Source organism: Poeciliopsis prolifica, unplaced genomic scaffold (assembly GCF_027474105.1).
Source record: "Poeciliopsis prolifica strain line A6 unplaced genomic scaffold, Auburn_PproV2 SCAFFOLD003, whole genome shotgun sequence".
Classification (NCBI taxonomy): Eukaryota; Metazoa; Chordata; class Actinopteri; order Cyprinodontiformes; family Poeciliidae; genus Poeciliopsis; species Poeciliopsis prolifica.
Genome location: NW_026562378.1, coordinates 2,041,189 through 2,053,599, shown reverse-complemented (window position 1 = coordinate 2,053,599; position 12,411 = coordinate 2,041,189). Strand labels below are relative to the sequence as shown.

At 39.1% G+C, this 12,411-nt stretch overlaps 1 protein-coding gene across 25 annotated transcripts in view; it reads left to right on the top strand.

Moving 5' to 3' along the window:
• The window catches only part of nfasca (neurofascin homolog (chicken) a), an 89,495-nt gene that overhangs the window by 17,900 nt on the left and 59,184 nt on the right, over nucleotides 1-12,411 (top strand). For 24 of the 25 annotated variants that reach the window (XR_008605793.1, XR_008605792.1, XR_008605794.1 and 21 more), the window contains exon 1: nucleotides 9,420-9,775. The exons of the other annotated variant lie outside the window; for it this stretch is intronic. The gene's annotated coding sequence lies outside the window, so the exon portion shown is untranslated. Of the gene's footprint in view, nucleotides 1-9,419; nucleotides 9,776-12,411 lie in introns of those variants that run through there. 25 annotated transcript variants of the gene reach the window in all.

The window sequence follows — 12,411 nt, the reverse complement described above, 5'->3', positions numbered from 1 at the left end:
TGCAAAAAATCTGCTCAGATATTAAAACCGGTACTTTATTTGTTTTGTTGTCATTTCTTGTAAGAAAAAAAAACTTCTTGGTTGAAATAAAATAACAAATCTAAGTCCAACATTGGCAGAAGAAGGAGTAATTCTGTGCTGAGCTGAATCAGGTACGTTTATGTCCACATATGAGCAAATGTTGAAGACTGTCTGAGTTATTGATCAGTTGCAGATGCTCCACATGGTCCCAGCTCTACAGATGGCCTGTCAGGTTGTCCCTGACATGCAGGGGCTTGTTCCTGCTCAATCTGAGAGAGTGTGTGTGTGTGTGTTGCCTAAAACACACGCACACACAGGGTGTTTGTGTGATTCAATTGTCTACTGCTGACCAGCTGCTGCCAGAAGCTATTGTGTCACCAGACGTAATGACTGCACGGCGGTGTGTGTGTGTGTGCCAGTGAGAGAGTGTGTGTGTGGGGACATATAAAAGAGAGAAAGTGGTTAAACAGGAAAGCTTAGCTTTTTACTCCAGCTTCCCCAGTTTCGGTGCATATTTAATTCTTGTAGACAGAGCAGACTTTTTGATGTTTTCATTGAAAAAAGAAGCCGATTTCCTCCACCAATTTTTTTCCACCTCATCAAATTTCTAAAATTCAGTCACTGTCCTTTTCTGCTCTCCCATGAGAGAGGTTTGACTGTTAGACACCCTACTCTTGCTAACTCATCAACTTTCTTGGTATATTTATTTCAGACAAAAAAATAAAATAAAATCTTGTCGGCCAAAATCGGAATCCGCAGGTCAGGCTTTTTTAAGATCGGTATTTGGCGATCGGCCAGAAAACTGCAGCCGATGTAATTAGAACTCTCTTAGAATGAAACGAAATAAAAATGCAACAAGTGGACTAAAAACTTCTAAAGTAGGGTTTGAGATTTGTGAAGCAAATCACAAAGAACAAAAAAAGTATATATATTTGTGTATTTATGCATGTATGTACGGTCAAGGCCAAGATACAGTTCAGTCTGCATAGTTCTATGCTGACTAAGTATGTCTGAGTAAGCAAAAAAAATCAATTAATCGCATGATAAATCAAGAATGATAATTTTCATTTGGACAGATATTAAAGAGATGCTCTCCTTTAATATCATTGAAAAGTTGTCCATTTGAGAATCGCTGCGAACATTTAACACTCAGTACGATGCAGTTAATCGAAATTCAATTTTGCTTTATATTGTTTAGAAATGAAAGGTTATTGATCTTGATCTTGAGTGGGTATACTTGCATGATTAAACCATTATTATTATTATTATAGTAGTTGAATATGGTCTCAAAAATACAGTATTGTCGTTTATCTCAATGATTTCTTTTTTATCAGCCGTCAAGATTTATCGTGACAGTCTTAATAATGACGTAGCTTTTCCGAAGATTGAAACTCTCTTCTGTTAAGGCACTGAGTTTTTCATGGGTAAAAAAAAATAAAAAATCTCTACTGAAGGGAAACATGTTTGTAATGTTTGTAATGTTCCCTTCTAAGGCAGAATCAAGGGAAGAAGTAGCAGCACAGATGAGCTGGCTCTGGATTAGACGGTTGCTCTGTTTGGTTCCTGGACTGTGGAAAGGTGGAGATCAGCATCAGAGTCACCATGGAAATGATAATTAAGTTACTGTTGTCATGGTTACCTGCAGACAGCCTGGTTCAGCTTCCTGTTCGCTGCCTCTCAGTCTTCCTCCATTTTATTTGGATGTTTAAAACTTCGTCCAAACCGTCTTCACCAGAGAGACACACGCTAGTGTTTGGCACTTTCTGCCAAACGTGTTAAACTCATTCAATTATCCTCCCCATAAAGTACTGCTGGGCCAGTGACTGACTGTTTTCTCCTGTATAAAGTTACTAATGGAGGCTGGTGCTGCCATGATGTCTGCACTCTGTCACTCTTTCCTTTCTGGACTGGAGCTTCAGTTTCTTCTGTCTCGCTGTCTCACCTCTCACATCCTTCCGCACCGTGATTGGTCAGTATAGGGGATTACTACAAACTCAATGGCTTGATGCAGTTAGCCTGGCTGACGTCGTCGTGATGTACGTGAGATTAAGATCGATTTTCATGTCAATGAGTGAAATACGGAATTTGACCTCCTGTGGGATTTGGTATTGAAATTGCTGTAAAATGAAAGGTTGGTGTTTGTTTGTTTGTGAGAGATCAATCCTCCTACTGCACGAAGATTATAAAACTTAATTATTCCCTGTTTTAATTATTTGCAGAACCACATTTAAGAGCAATGGCTGACACTGCTGATTGATGAGATCATTGTGGAGGAATTTTGGCAGACGCTTAACCCTGCCATAAAATGTACACCAGGTCCAGGTTTGGAATAGACCACTGCAGGGCTTAGATTAAGTTTTCTTTCTTTTTTTTTAGCCACTTTGTTGTAGATTCGGTTCAGTTTCCCACTGACCTGTTGATGACCCAGTTTGGCCAACGCTGGAGCTTTCATATAGATTTATCATGAATTTTGATAACTAACTGGGTTTGGAAAATGCTGGTATCCAATTCATGGGAAATCTTGTAGTTGACTGACCACGACTTTTCTGTGGACTGTAACTTCTCACACAGCAAAAATGAGACAGAAAACCTCAAACGTTTAACCAGATGGAGTGTATTTTTCCCCGTCTCGTCCGGCTCACTCTGGTTGTGTGGGATTTTCTCCGTCGCTGCTGTAAATGTGTCCTTGTGTGCAGCGCAGAAAGGGCAGCAGTGTGACGCGGCGCAGAGGTGGATCCTGCTCGCAACAATTGCTGCGCTCTTTAATCTTGCGTTGACAGAAACAGAGTCTCATTCATAGTCGCCCCCTGCACACTGTATCAGTTTAGCATAAATTCCCCCTCCCCGACAAACATGCACACGCATCTCGACGCACATCAGAATCCACTGGAGGCCTGAAGGATCCTTGAACACTTCTGTGTAAAACGTTGGCATCTCGATTAATCACGTTCATACACTGCAAAAACAACAAAATCTACCAAGTAGTTTCGACGTAGTTTTTAGTGCAAATATCGTTAACACTTTATTTGAAGAGGTGTGCATGAGACTGACATGACACTGACATGAACATGAATGAGTCTTTATGAATGTTGTCATTTACTGAATGTCATGTCAGGACAACAGTCACAGACATTCATAAAGACTCATTCATGTTCATGTCAGTGTCATGTCGGTCTCATGCACACCCCTTCAAATAAAGTGTTACCCAAATATCCTAGTACACTTGAAATAAGAAAACAAAATATATTTTCAGCAAGATATAGAGGCTTGTTGTAAGCCAGTAATTTCTTAATCTTGATAAAAATGGTACTAGCTTCATTGGGAGATTATTTCATTATAATATAGATATTTTCCTATGTTATAAGTGAAATAATCAGCAAGTGGAACAAGAACTTTTTCATCAATATTAAGGAGCTACTTACTTGAAACAAGCTCTTATATCTTGCTCAAAAGTTACTTGCAAGTAATTTTTTTTCTTATGTCAAGTGTACTAAGATATTTCCACCAGAAACCAGAACAAAAATACTTGGTAATATCTTTTCTTTTTGCAGTGTACAAAAACATCAGACATTGTAAAATGAGTCATAATGATGTTTCTCCCCTCTGTGTGACTGAAGTGACCCTCTCTCTGCCTGCTGGTTTTTACTGAATCATACGTCAGGGTTTACATTCTGCAGTCAGTCACTAAGTGTGTGTGTGTGTGTGTGTGTGTGTGTGTTTATGAGTGTATGAGCTTAATTTTGTTGCTGTTTAATTAGAATGCCATGTCTCAGTGCCCTGGGGTGACATGTACCCCACATATGGCTCAGTAACTGCCGGACGTGGTCTGCATGCGGGTGAGTCTGGGCGTGCGGTGGCGGTGGCCCCCACCGTCCTCCTCCTTCTGCTGCGTACAGTACATCAGGTCCGGTTATTGTCTGCCTCTCAAACCGTCCTCATGTCTTTCTCATCTCTTTTCTCCATCTCTAATTTGCTCAGTCGTGAGAATCTGACCTCTTAATTTTTTTATGTACTCACACAAATACGGAGTTTTCTCAAATCTCCACTTTGGTTAGATTTTTTATTGTACTTTATTTTATTTTTTTTATAAATAATCATTTATAGTGGCTGTTTGGCTGAAATAAATATGTGTCCGGCTACATGTCAGTTAGGCCTAAGACAGGAACAGACACAAGGATTTCATATCGGTGGGTTTCCCGGTACATTTTACTATCCAAGTAGCCCTGCCACGATATCAAATTTTGCTGAACAATAAATTGCCCCAGAAGTTATCGCGATAAATGATAATATTGTTGCTTTGAGACCATTTCCATATATTGTAATGGTACAAATGGAGCACGTTCTCAGAGATCAATGAACTTTAAATTCTAATGAGCATTTAACAACTGGAAGCCATTTTAAGTAACAAAATACCAATGAAGGAACAGAAACAACAAATAAAACAATTCATGAAAGCTCTGGAAACAAAGTTGTCCTTCAAAGAAAGTGCCAGTCGAGACCAAAACACCAAACTGAAGATTTTTATCCTTCAGTTCTTGGTAGGAAGACATAAAAGAGGAAAACGCCCAGACATGAATTGAAAATAAAAAGAAATGATTAAGTTTATTTACATTTCTCATACAACTAATTGATTTATTGCTTATTGGCCTAAACTCAAGTACACTTTTCTGTTTTCTTGTCAGTTGAAGATTTCCAAAAACAGGAGTCCATCTGGTCAGGAGTTGATGCCGATTGCTTTTCTGTATATGTGTGTGTATGTATGAGTGTTGGTGTGTGTGCACCGTGTGTTCTTGAATGTCTCGAAGACGTCTTAAGGAAACAGCAAGGGGCTTAGGCCTTCCCATTGTTGTCAGCGCATCATTTCTAATGAGATGCGCTGCGTATTTGCATATCATGCCTGGCAGCAGTGACTGTGGAGAGATATTGATTCTGGAGTTTGGTTGTAGACAGAAGGGAGCTGAAAATGTTGGTTGAGGTCAGTGGGTCAAGCCTAGATACACACCCATCCACCCTCAGGGTTTTACAAACACACACACACAAACAGCTTCACAAACACATCCCTACTACTTTTGAAGTGTTTCTGTTCTTGCCAGTTCTAAAGATAGTTAGATGAAAACAGGTGTGTGTGTGTGTGTGTGTGTGTGTGCGTGGTGTGTGTGTGTGTGTGTGTGTGTGTGGTGTGTGTGTGTGTGTGTGTGTGTGTGTGTGTGTGTGTGTGTGTGTTGAGGAGTCTGAGACCCTGAAGGCCTGCAGTTTTTCCTCTATCCTTCCTCTGGAGATGTCTCTCTTTTTTTTTTCAGACATTTTTGCTACATAGTTTATTTTGTCTTGATGGAGCTGGAAAATCTGCCTAGAAACCGTATACTGTAATGAAACATACAGTATCATTGAGCAAGGATTTGCTAAAGGAACATTAAGGCACAAATCTTTCAGTGCCACATCTAGAGAGAGTGATCCTAAGATTCAGTGCTGAGGATGAAGTGACATGTTAATGGCATCTTTAACCTTTAACTGTGCGATCATGTAACCGTGGTTAAAAGAGACTCAAGTGTTCGGTTTGTCCCTCTGGGCTAATTTAGTGACATGATGGTAAAACACAGCAGATGGGGCGAGGAGCATGTTTTTACGATCAAATGAACTGGAAATTCATAAAAAAAATTGTCCAATGTTTAAAATTCTATGTTTAAGTGAAAAATGATTCATAGGCCTGCTAGATCAAAATGTTTCTTTTTTTATTGTTTATGCAATTTTTTTTCCAGATTGGAAACTAAAATATCATCTCTTAAAAGATAATAAAATAATACAATAAATATCAGTTTTAAAAGACACAAGTTTTTAAAAAATTTTTTAAAACATTTTTAATAAAATGACTTTTATTAATAAAAAGTTTTTTTTTAATTAAACTGCTGAGCAGGTTTTTTAATTTTCTTGTCACATTTTTTTTGATGATTTATCTTTAATGATGGTCTTTGTGGGTGGAAGACCTCTTTACCATCACCCTAATCTTCTCTTTTCTTCAGACTTTCTCTGTCAGATTTGAGAATTGATCAATCACCCTATCACATTCAAAAAGCCAAGCCAGGCCATCTTTACCTATAGAATATGTTGAAAACAACGAGCACCAATGAATGTGCGCAACATAAATACATCCGTCCATTTTCAGTACAAAACAGAATACATATATATTTATGAAGTAAAAGATGCTGGGAAAACAAAAAACATAAAAACAAAATTTACATCCTTAACTGGGGAATTAAGAACAGTTCAAACGGAGATAGAAGTAAGACTGTTTAAAGTTGTGAAAATACCATTTACATGATATCTAAACTAAATAAGCTGTGAGTGCAGTGAAGATTGAACTGCAGTGTTTTGGTTCTGCCCTTTCAAGTTGAAAGCCTTGTGAAAGCATTTCATTTATCAGTGACTTTTGCACCAGGGTCATGTCGCTCCAGTCCCGCTAACAGAAGCGCACGCATCCCCACTGATCTTTTTAAGTCTTGTGGTTTGTTCTCCAGACGTACTCCGCATAAACTCCCAGCAGCAAATCGAGGTTTTATCCTTAGCGCCGAATGTTCAGGTGAGCCGTGTCAGGAATCAGAGGCGCTGAGTGTCTGCGTTACAGCAACGCTGCTCTGTGGAATATACCCAAACTCAGACAAATGAAACTGGGTCAGTTCATATTGATTTTGGCGCATGGAAGCATTTTTGAATACTTTTTTTTTTGGTGAAGATTCTACCTAAATATGGATTATTACAACAACAGAAGTGGGTGGCTCCTATCAGAGGAAGAAAATGCCAAACCTACATGCATCTGCTTCTAGGTTCATGAGCAGGAAATACAAATATCAGAGGCTTCAGGATGGAACCCTGTGGTACGCCACATGACAACGAAGAAGAGCGTATATAGCTAAAGAAAGAAATGCTCGACAAAACTAAAAAAAGAGATGGCTTTGAATAATAATCAGTGAATAACTGTTATTTCTATAGAGCCAACTAACGACAAATGTCACCTTAAGGCACTTCATTAAACAAAGACATTTAATTTGTTTGAAGAAGCATGTTATCAAATTAATCCCTTGAAATCTGGTCATAATTAAAGAACAAAATAATTTAGATTCAATCCACTTAGACCAAAAGGTAAGCAGATGGTTAAAGAGTTTATTGGACTGTGTTTGGTCTTATGTAGCTGTTTTTCCACGAATCTTGAATGTGTTATTTTTTAAATTCCAGCTGAGGTTGTTGTTCTCCGGTTAGTTTCCTCCCAGCGATGCCACATCCACCAGAAAACTCAGATTTACTCCAGCTGAGGGACGCTTCCTCTCCTTCACTGAATGCATGGATAACTCTGTGTGTGCGTGTGTGTGTGTGTGTGTGCGTGTGTGTGGGTGTGTGTGGGCGTGTGCGTGTGTGTGTGTGGGGGTGTGGGGGTGTGTGCGCGTGTGTGTGTGACATCAGTGTATGTGCATGTGTTACACTGGCGTTAATGCATGATCGGTCTTCTCGCATAAGAAAAATTCTCTTTATGCATGAGTGACGTGCAAGTTTAAAGAAACCTTTTAATATAAAATGCTATGCTAATGTAAAAACATAAGTGTGAGAACAGAGTGTGAATTTCTTTTTACACGTAGCTTAATTTGATCTAAAAAAGCAGCTCCATTAAAGTATGCCGTGAACGGACTCCGACTCATTCGCGGAGTTCTTTACTCAGATGTTTTTTGTGGAACGTAACTCTAAAATACTTCACCTACATACAGATTTATTTCTTGAATCATTTCTTAAATATTTGAAAGGAAATAAAATTCTGCAGCTGAAAAACATGCTGCTTGACACAACATTGGTAGTGCTGCCATGAATTTGTCTCGATGCCGTTTGGCTGCGTCTACAAGAGTGGAAAGAAGGGATGCTGCGGTTGTCAGCTGCTGTGTTTGCCTGGTTAAAACCGGCCGCTTGTTCCACGCTTTCTTTCGAACAGACAGTCTGGATCCACGGCTATTAAGATGTGAGAATAATTGGCAAGGCAGATTATCCGCATTGGGCGATACTTGCATGTGAAACCGATTTTATCGTCCGATCTTATCCACCTCAGCAAAGGCCTAAAATCCAACCACTGTCCTCTTCTGCTCTCCCCTGAGAGGTTTGACTGTTAGCCCCGTCCACCAGCTTATGACTGCACGTTTGCTGTTGCCAACTCAGCAACTTTCTTGCTATATTTAGCCACATTTCAGACGAATAAATTGGTATTGGCCCAAATCGAAATCAGAATTTAAAGATCGGTCGGAAAACTGCAATCAGTGTCTAAAGTTTGACTTTAGACACTAATTTGAAAGCGTGGCCAACATGAACTGAATGGACTCTATTCACTGAAATTCAACAGGAGAAATCAAGCTCAATGGGAGAAATCCCAGGGAGATGAGAATTGTGCGGAATTGCACCGGAAGGCAATAACCAGGCTACATCTGTGGCGCTACCAAGACACTTTCTACTGTTTGGATTAATGCATATTAAGATATTAAAACAGGACGTTACACGCATTTTAGAGGGGATCTCCAGTATTTCAGCTACAGATGGAGCACAAACACAACTTCTATTCTAAATACAACTTATCACCCCCCCCCCCCCCCACACACACACACGCTTCTTCCATACACCAGTTATATGACGTATGTTCTGCCTCTAGAACTGCTCCACTGGATGTCAGTAATGATGTCATTTATCATTATTTACATTTTTGTACGGAACAACAAATGCAACTATCTCACTCTCATTCAGTCTTCAACGTTCCATCAGAGTCTGTCATTATCAAGTGAAAATGAAATTTTAAGACATTTTTTTAGCCCCCCAATGACAACAACCAATAGGATAATTACCCAACCAGCTATGCAGCCATTTCACAATCCTAACTAATGAGCCTGCTGGCATTTTTTGAACAGTTTCCATAAAAACTCACCTCTCTGACTGGCGGAGGTTCATCAGAGGGCTGGGGTTGGTGGTGTAATGCCCACATTGTCCCCAATGTGCCAACTGTTATTTGCATGTGTGTGTATTCTGGAAAAGAGTCCGAAATATACAGTAGGACATCCTGATTTTTAAATTAAATGTTTTTCATTGCATCACAGAGTTTTAGTGTTACCTTTATATCTTCAACATTTTGGCTGGAACCATTTGCTTTCACATCTTACTTTCATGAACATGTAGTGCATTTGTCTATATTTTGTAATGTAAATGCACGTGTGTGTGTGTGTGTGTGTGTGTGCGTGTGTCTGTGTGTGTGTGTGTGTGTGTGCGTGCGATAGCAGTGGAGCGTGAGTCCGAGACGCATTAATAATGTATGAGGGGGAGTGGTGACGAAGAGGAGGCGGTGACAGATGGAGAATCAGTGTGTGAGTGTGTGTCGGAGAGAGAGTAACGCTCTGACAGACAGTGAGAGCTCAGAGAAAGGAAAAGGGATAGAGTGAGTTGTGGGGGACAAACGAAAAACAGATTAAATGCTGTAAAAGACTTTTTCCTTCCTTGATTGTTGCAGCGTCTGATTCTGCTCTGTCTTCCCGCTCTGAATTCAGCTGACAGCACTTCAAGTCTTTGTGTTTGCTCTTTTTTACCTAACCCCCTGTATGCTGAAGGATTGACACACAAGGAGCTACAAAGCGGTGACCAAGCACCTCAATGAAAGCTGCACTGACAGAGGCTCTGAAACACGTGCAGACTGTGTTTCAGAGGAAGCCCATGCGAGGATTAGACCACTTCACTCTGTAAGGTAATTGAGTTTGACAGTTTTCTCTAGAAACAACAGCAAAAAAAGACAAAATAATCAGAATTAACACAGCACTCAGCTCAGTTTACATTATAAGATGCTGATATGCAGTTCTTTGTTCTTCGCTCTGCTGTTTGTAAAAACCACAGTCTGACCGGAATCAGACACAGAGTGCACTCTATTCCCTCAGCTTCCATTTCTCACAACCTTTGTCCTCCTTTTCCACCACGGCTTCCATCTCATCACTGTTTACCTGCCTGAAGCTGGAGAGGTGACATGGGAAATCTCTGCTGCATTAATCAGACTCTGACCTGTGTGGTTCTGGATGCTGCTGCTGTACTGTATGTCTTACTTATGGAGGCTCGTTTTTGTGCTACTTTATTATTTACAATAATTCCTGTTTTATCTAATGTTTGTCTTTGTTATATTGTGTCCTTACTTGGACTGCAGTTCTAAATCAGGATGTGGAATAGAGAGGAAGCTAAAAAAAAGAACTCCTGCCCATGCTGTGCCCGACACACAAGTCATCAGTTATGATTGCTTTTGATTCTGCCTGACAATTTATGATTTTTCTGGCTTTGTTCCCCAGTTCCAGGCTTTCTTTGTTTTTCTCTATCTTATTAGCTTATCTTATTTTTAACCCACATATCACAGGAACTCATCATTTTTAGTATAGGACTTTTTAAACAGGTGCTCCTGAATCAGATTATATTTGAATCTGAGCTGTCAGATTGACTTTACGTCATGATGTGAAAGACACACAGTTTTGCACATCAGACATTTGGATGTAAACAGTGGATGAAACGACCATGGAGACATGAACCACAAAAAATAAATAAACAAATGAATAAAAAACGTAAAGCATCAATTTCAATACTTACCTAAGTCACTAATGAGGTTAAATTTTAAAAATTAACCAAAAAAAAAAAAAAAAAAAAAAAAAACATAAATCAAGTTCACACTGAGGATAACAGTCTGTATGCTGCCTAACTATTGGCTCTTCAAGTTACTATGCTGCATGTCATTGAACGCCCCGTCTGCAAACGGATGCGTCCAGTTCAGATCTGCTTGGCCAGCATGTTTTGATACTCCCCATCCTCTCAGCGGAGACGCCGGATGTGCAGCGCTGCTAAGGTGTGATAACTAGATGCTGCACTAAGCCTGTTTGTTGGCCAGTTGGTTCAAACAGCACAGAGTTGCCGAGTTTCAAACAGGCCTTTGTAGTTTCGAGGGACGAGCATCACGTGAACACCACTGGGTGCTTTTTGTAAAACGATACAGTCAGAACTTAACAGCAATAATTTATATTTATGAAAGGGGGAAAAAAGAATGACGGTTCATTTTTGAAGGCATATTCTCTTCATCTTATTGATTTATTGATGAATGCCACAGTTTCGATCCAGATAGCTAATTAGTAAGCTAAATATTCAGCTTTTTAACAAAATATTTGACTCCAAACTAAATGTTTAGTTAGCTTTAGTTAGCTTAATATTAAGTTAGCTCTGAACACATTTTGTAAACTAAACATTGGTCTTTCTAACTAAATATTTAGTTACTGAGTATTTAGTTTTGAGGTGAACATTTAGTCTGTAAGCTCTACATTTAGCTTACTTGCTGAATACTTAGTTTGAAACTTAAAAAAAAATAAAATAAAATACATGACTTTGAAAAATAAACTCCCATATCTTTTCCTCTTATGGGAGGTTAAACTACCCAAATTATTGCTGTTAATTTAAACACATGGAGCACAGCTCAGCTCATTAGCTCATATGATGCTCTGCTCTGTTCATTTTCTGATCAAAATGAATTATGTCTGAGCCCAGGCGTAAAGATCCATTCAGATCTTTCAGCGAGTGTTTAAAGCAGGAATCAAGTCTCATTTCTCTCTATGATCATGTGTGGTTCCTCTTGTTGTTGTTGTTGTTGATAGATGTCTTTTCTCCGTTCACTTCCCATGTTGATCACCGGCCTCTCAGGGTTCAGGCCTGACTGCTTTTCGGTGATCAGCTGTTTGTCACTCTGAGAACCACATCTGTTCCCCCCTGTGGGCTCCAGCAGGGAAACCTTGAGTGCTTTACTTTGACCTTTGACCTATCTGAGGTCATTAAGAGACATCCTGTGTGACTCTTTCCTGATCAGACGGAATATTAATATATCTCAAACAATTTATGTAACTCTGTGTGTGTTTGAGGGGTCAGTTGGGCATTTGCGTGTGAGTGACATTTCCCCCTGGACAGCTGGACACATTTATCAGCTCTTATTAGCTTTCTCCCATTACAGTGCCTGACAGAATATGTAAAGAATGAAAAAAAAAACAACAACCCAAAAACATGTATGTGTTAGTGTTCAGTTAAATGTTACTTGCAAGGCGCTTTTCATACAAATGAAAACAACAAAAAGTTTTCTTTACTGCTTAAAAACACACAGATAAACATGCAATCACACCAGCAATGATACAATAAAAAAAAGACAATTTTATTAAGGACATTAAATTGTATAACATGAAAATGCCAAATAAAACAAAAAGAATTATAAAAAAACTTTTTTATAAATAGCATTAAACCAAATAAAAAAAAAATCTCTCTGAGATAACATCTAAAATAATGACAGGTGTACTCTAATCAAATGGATAGTAGTAA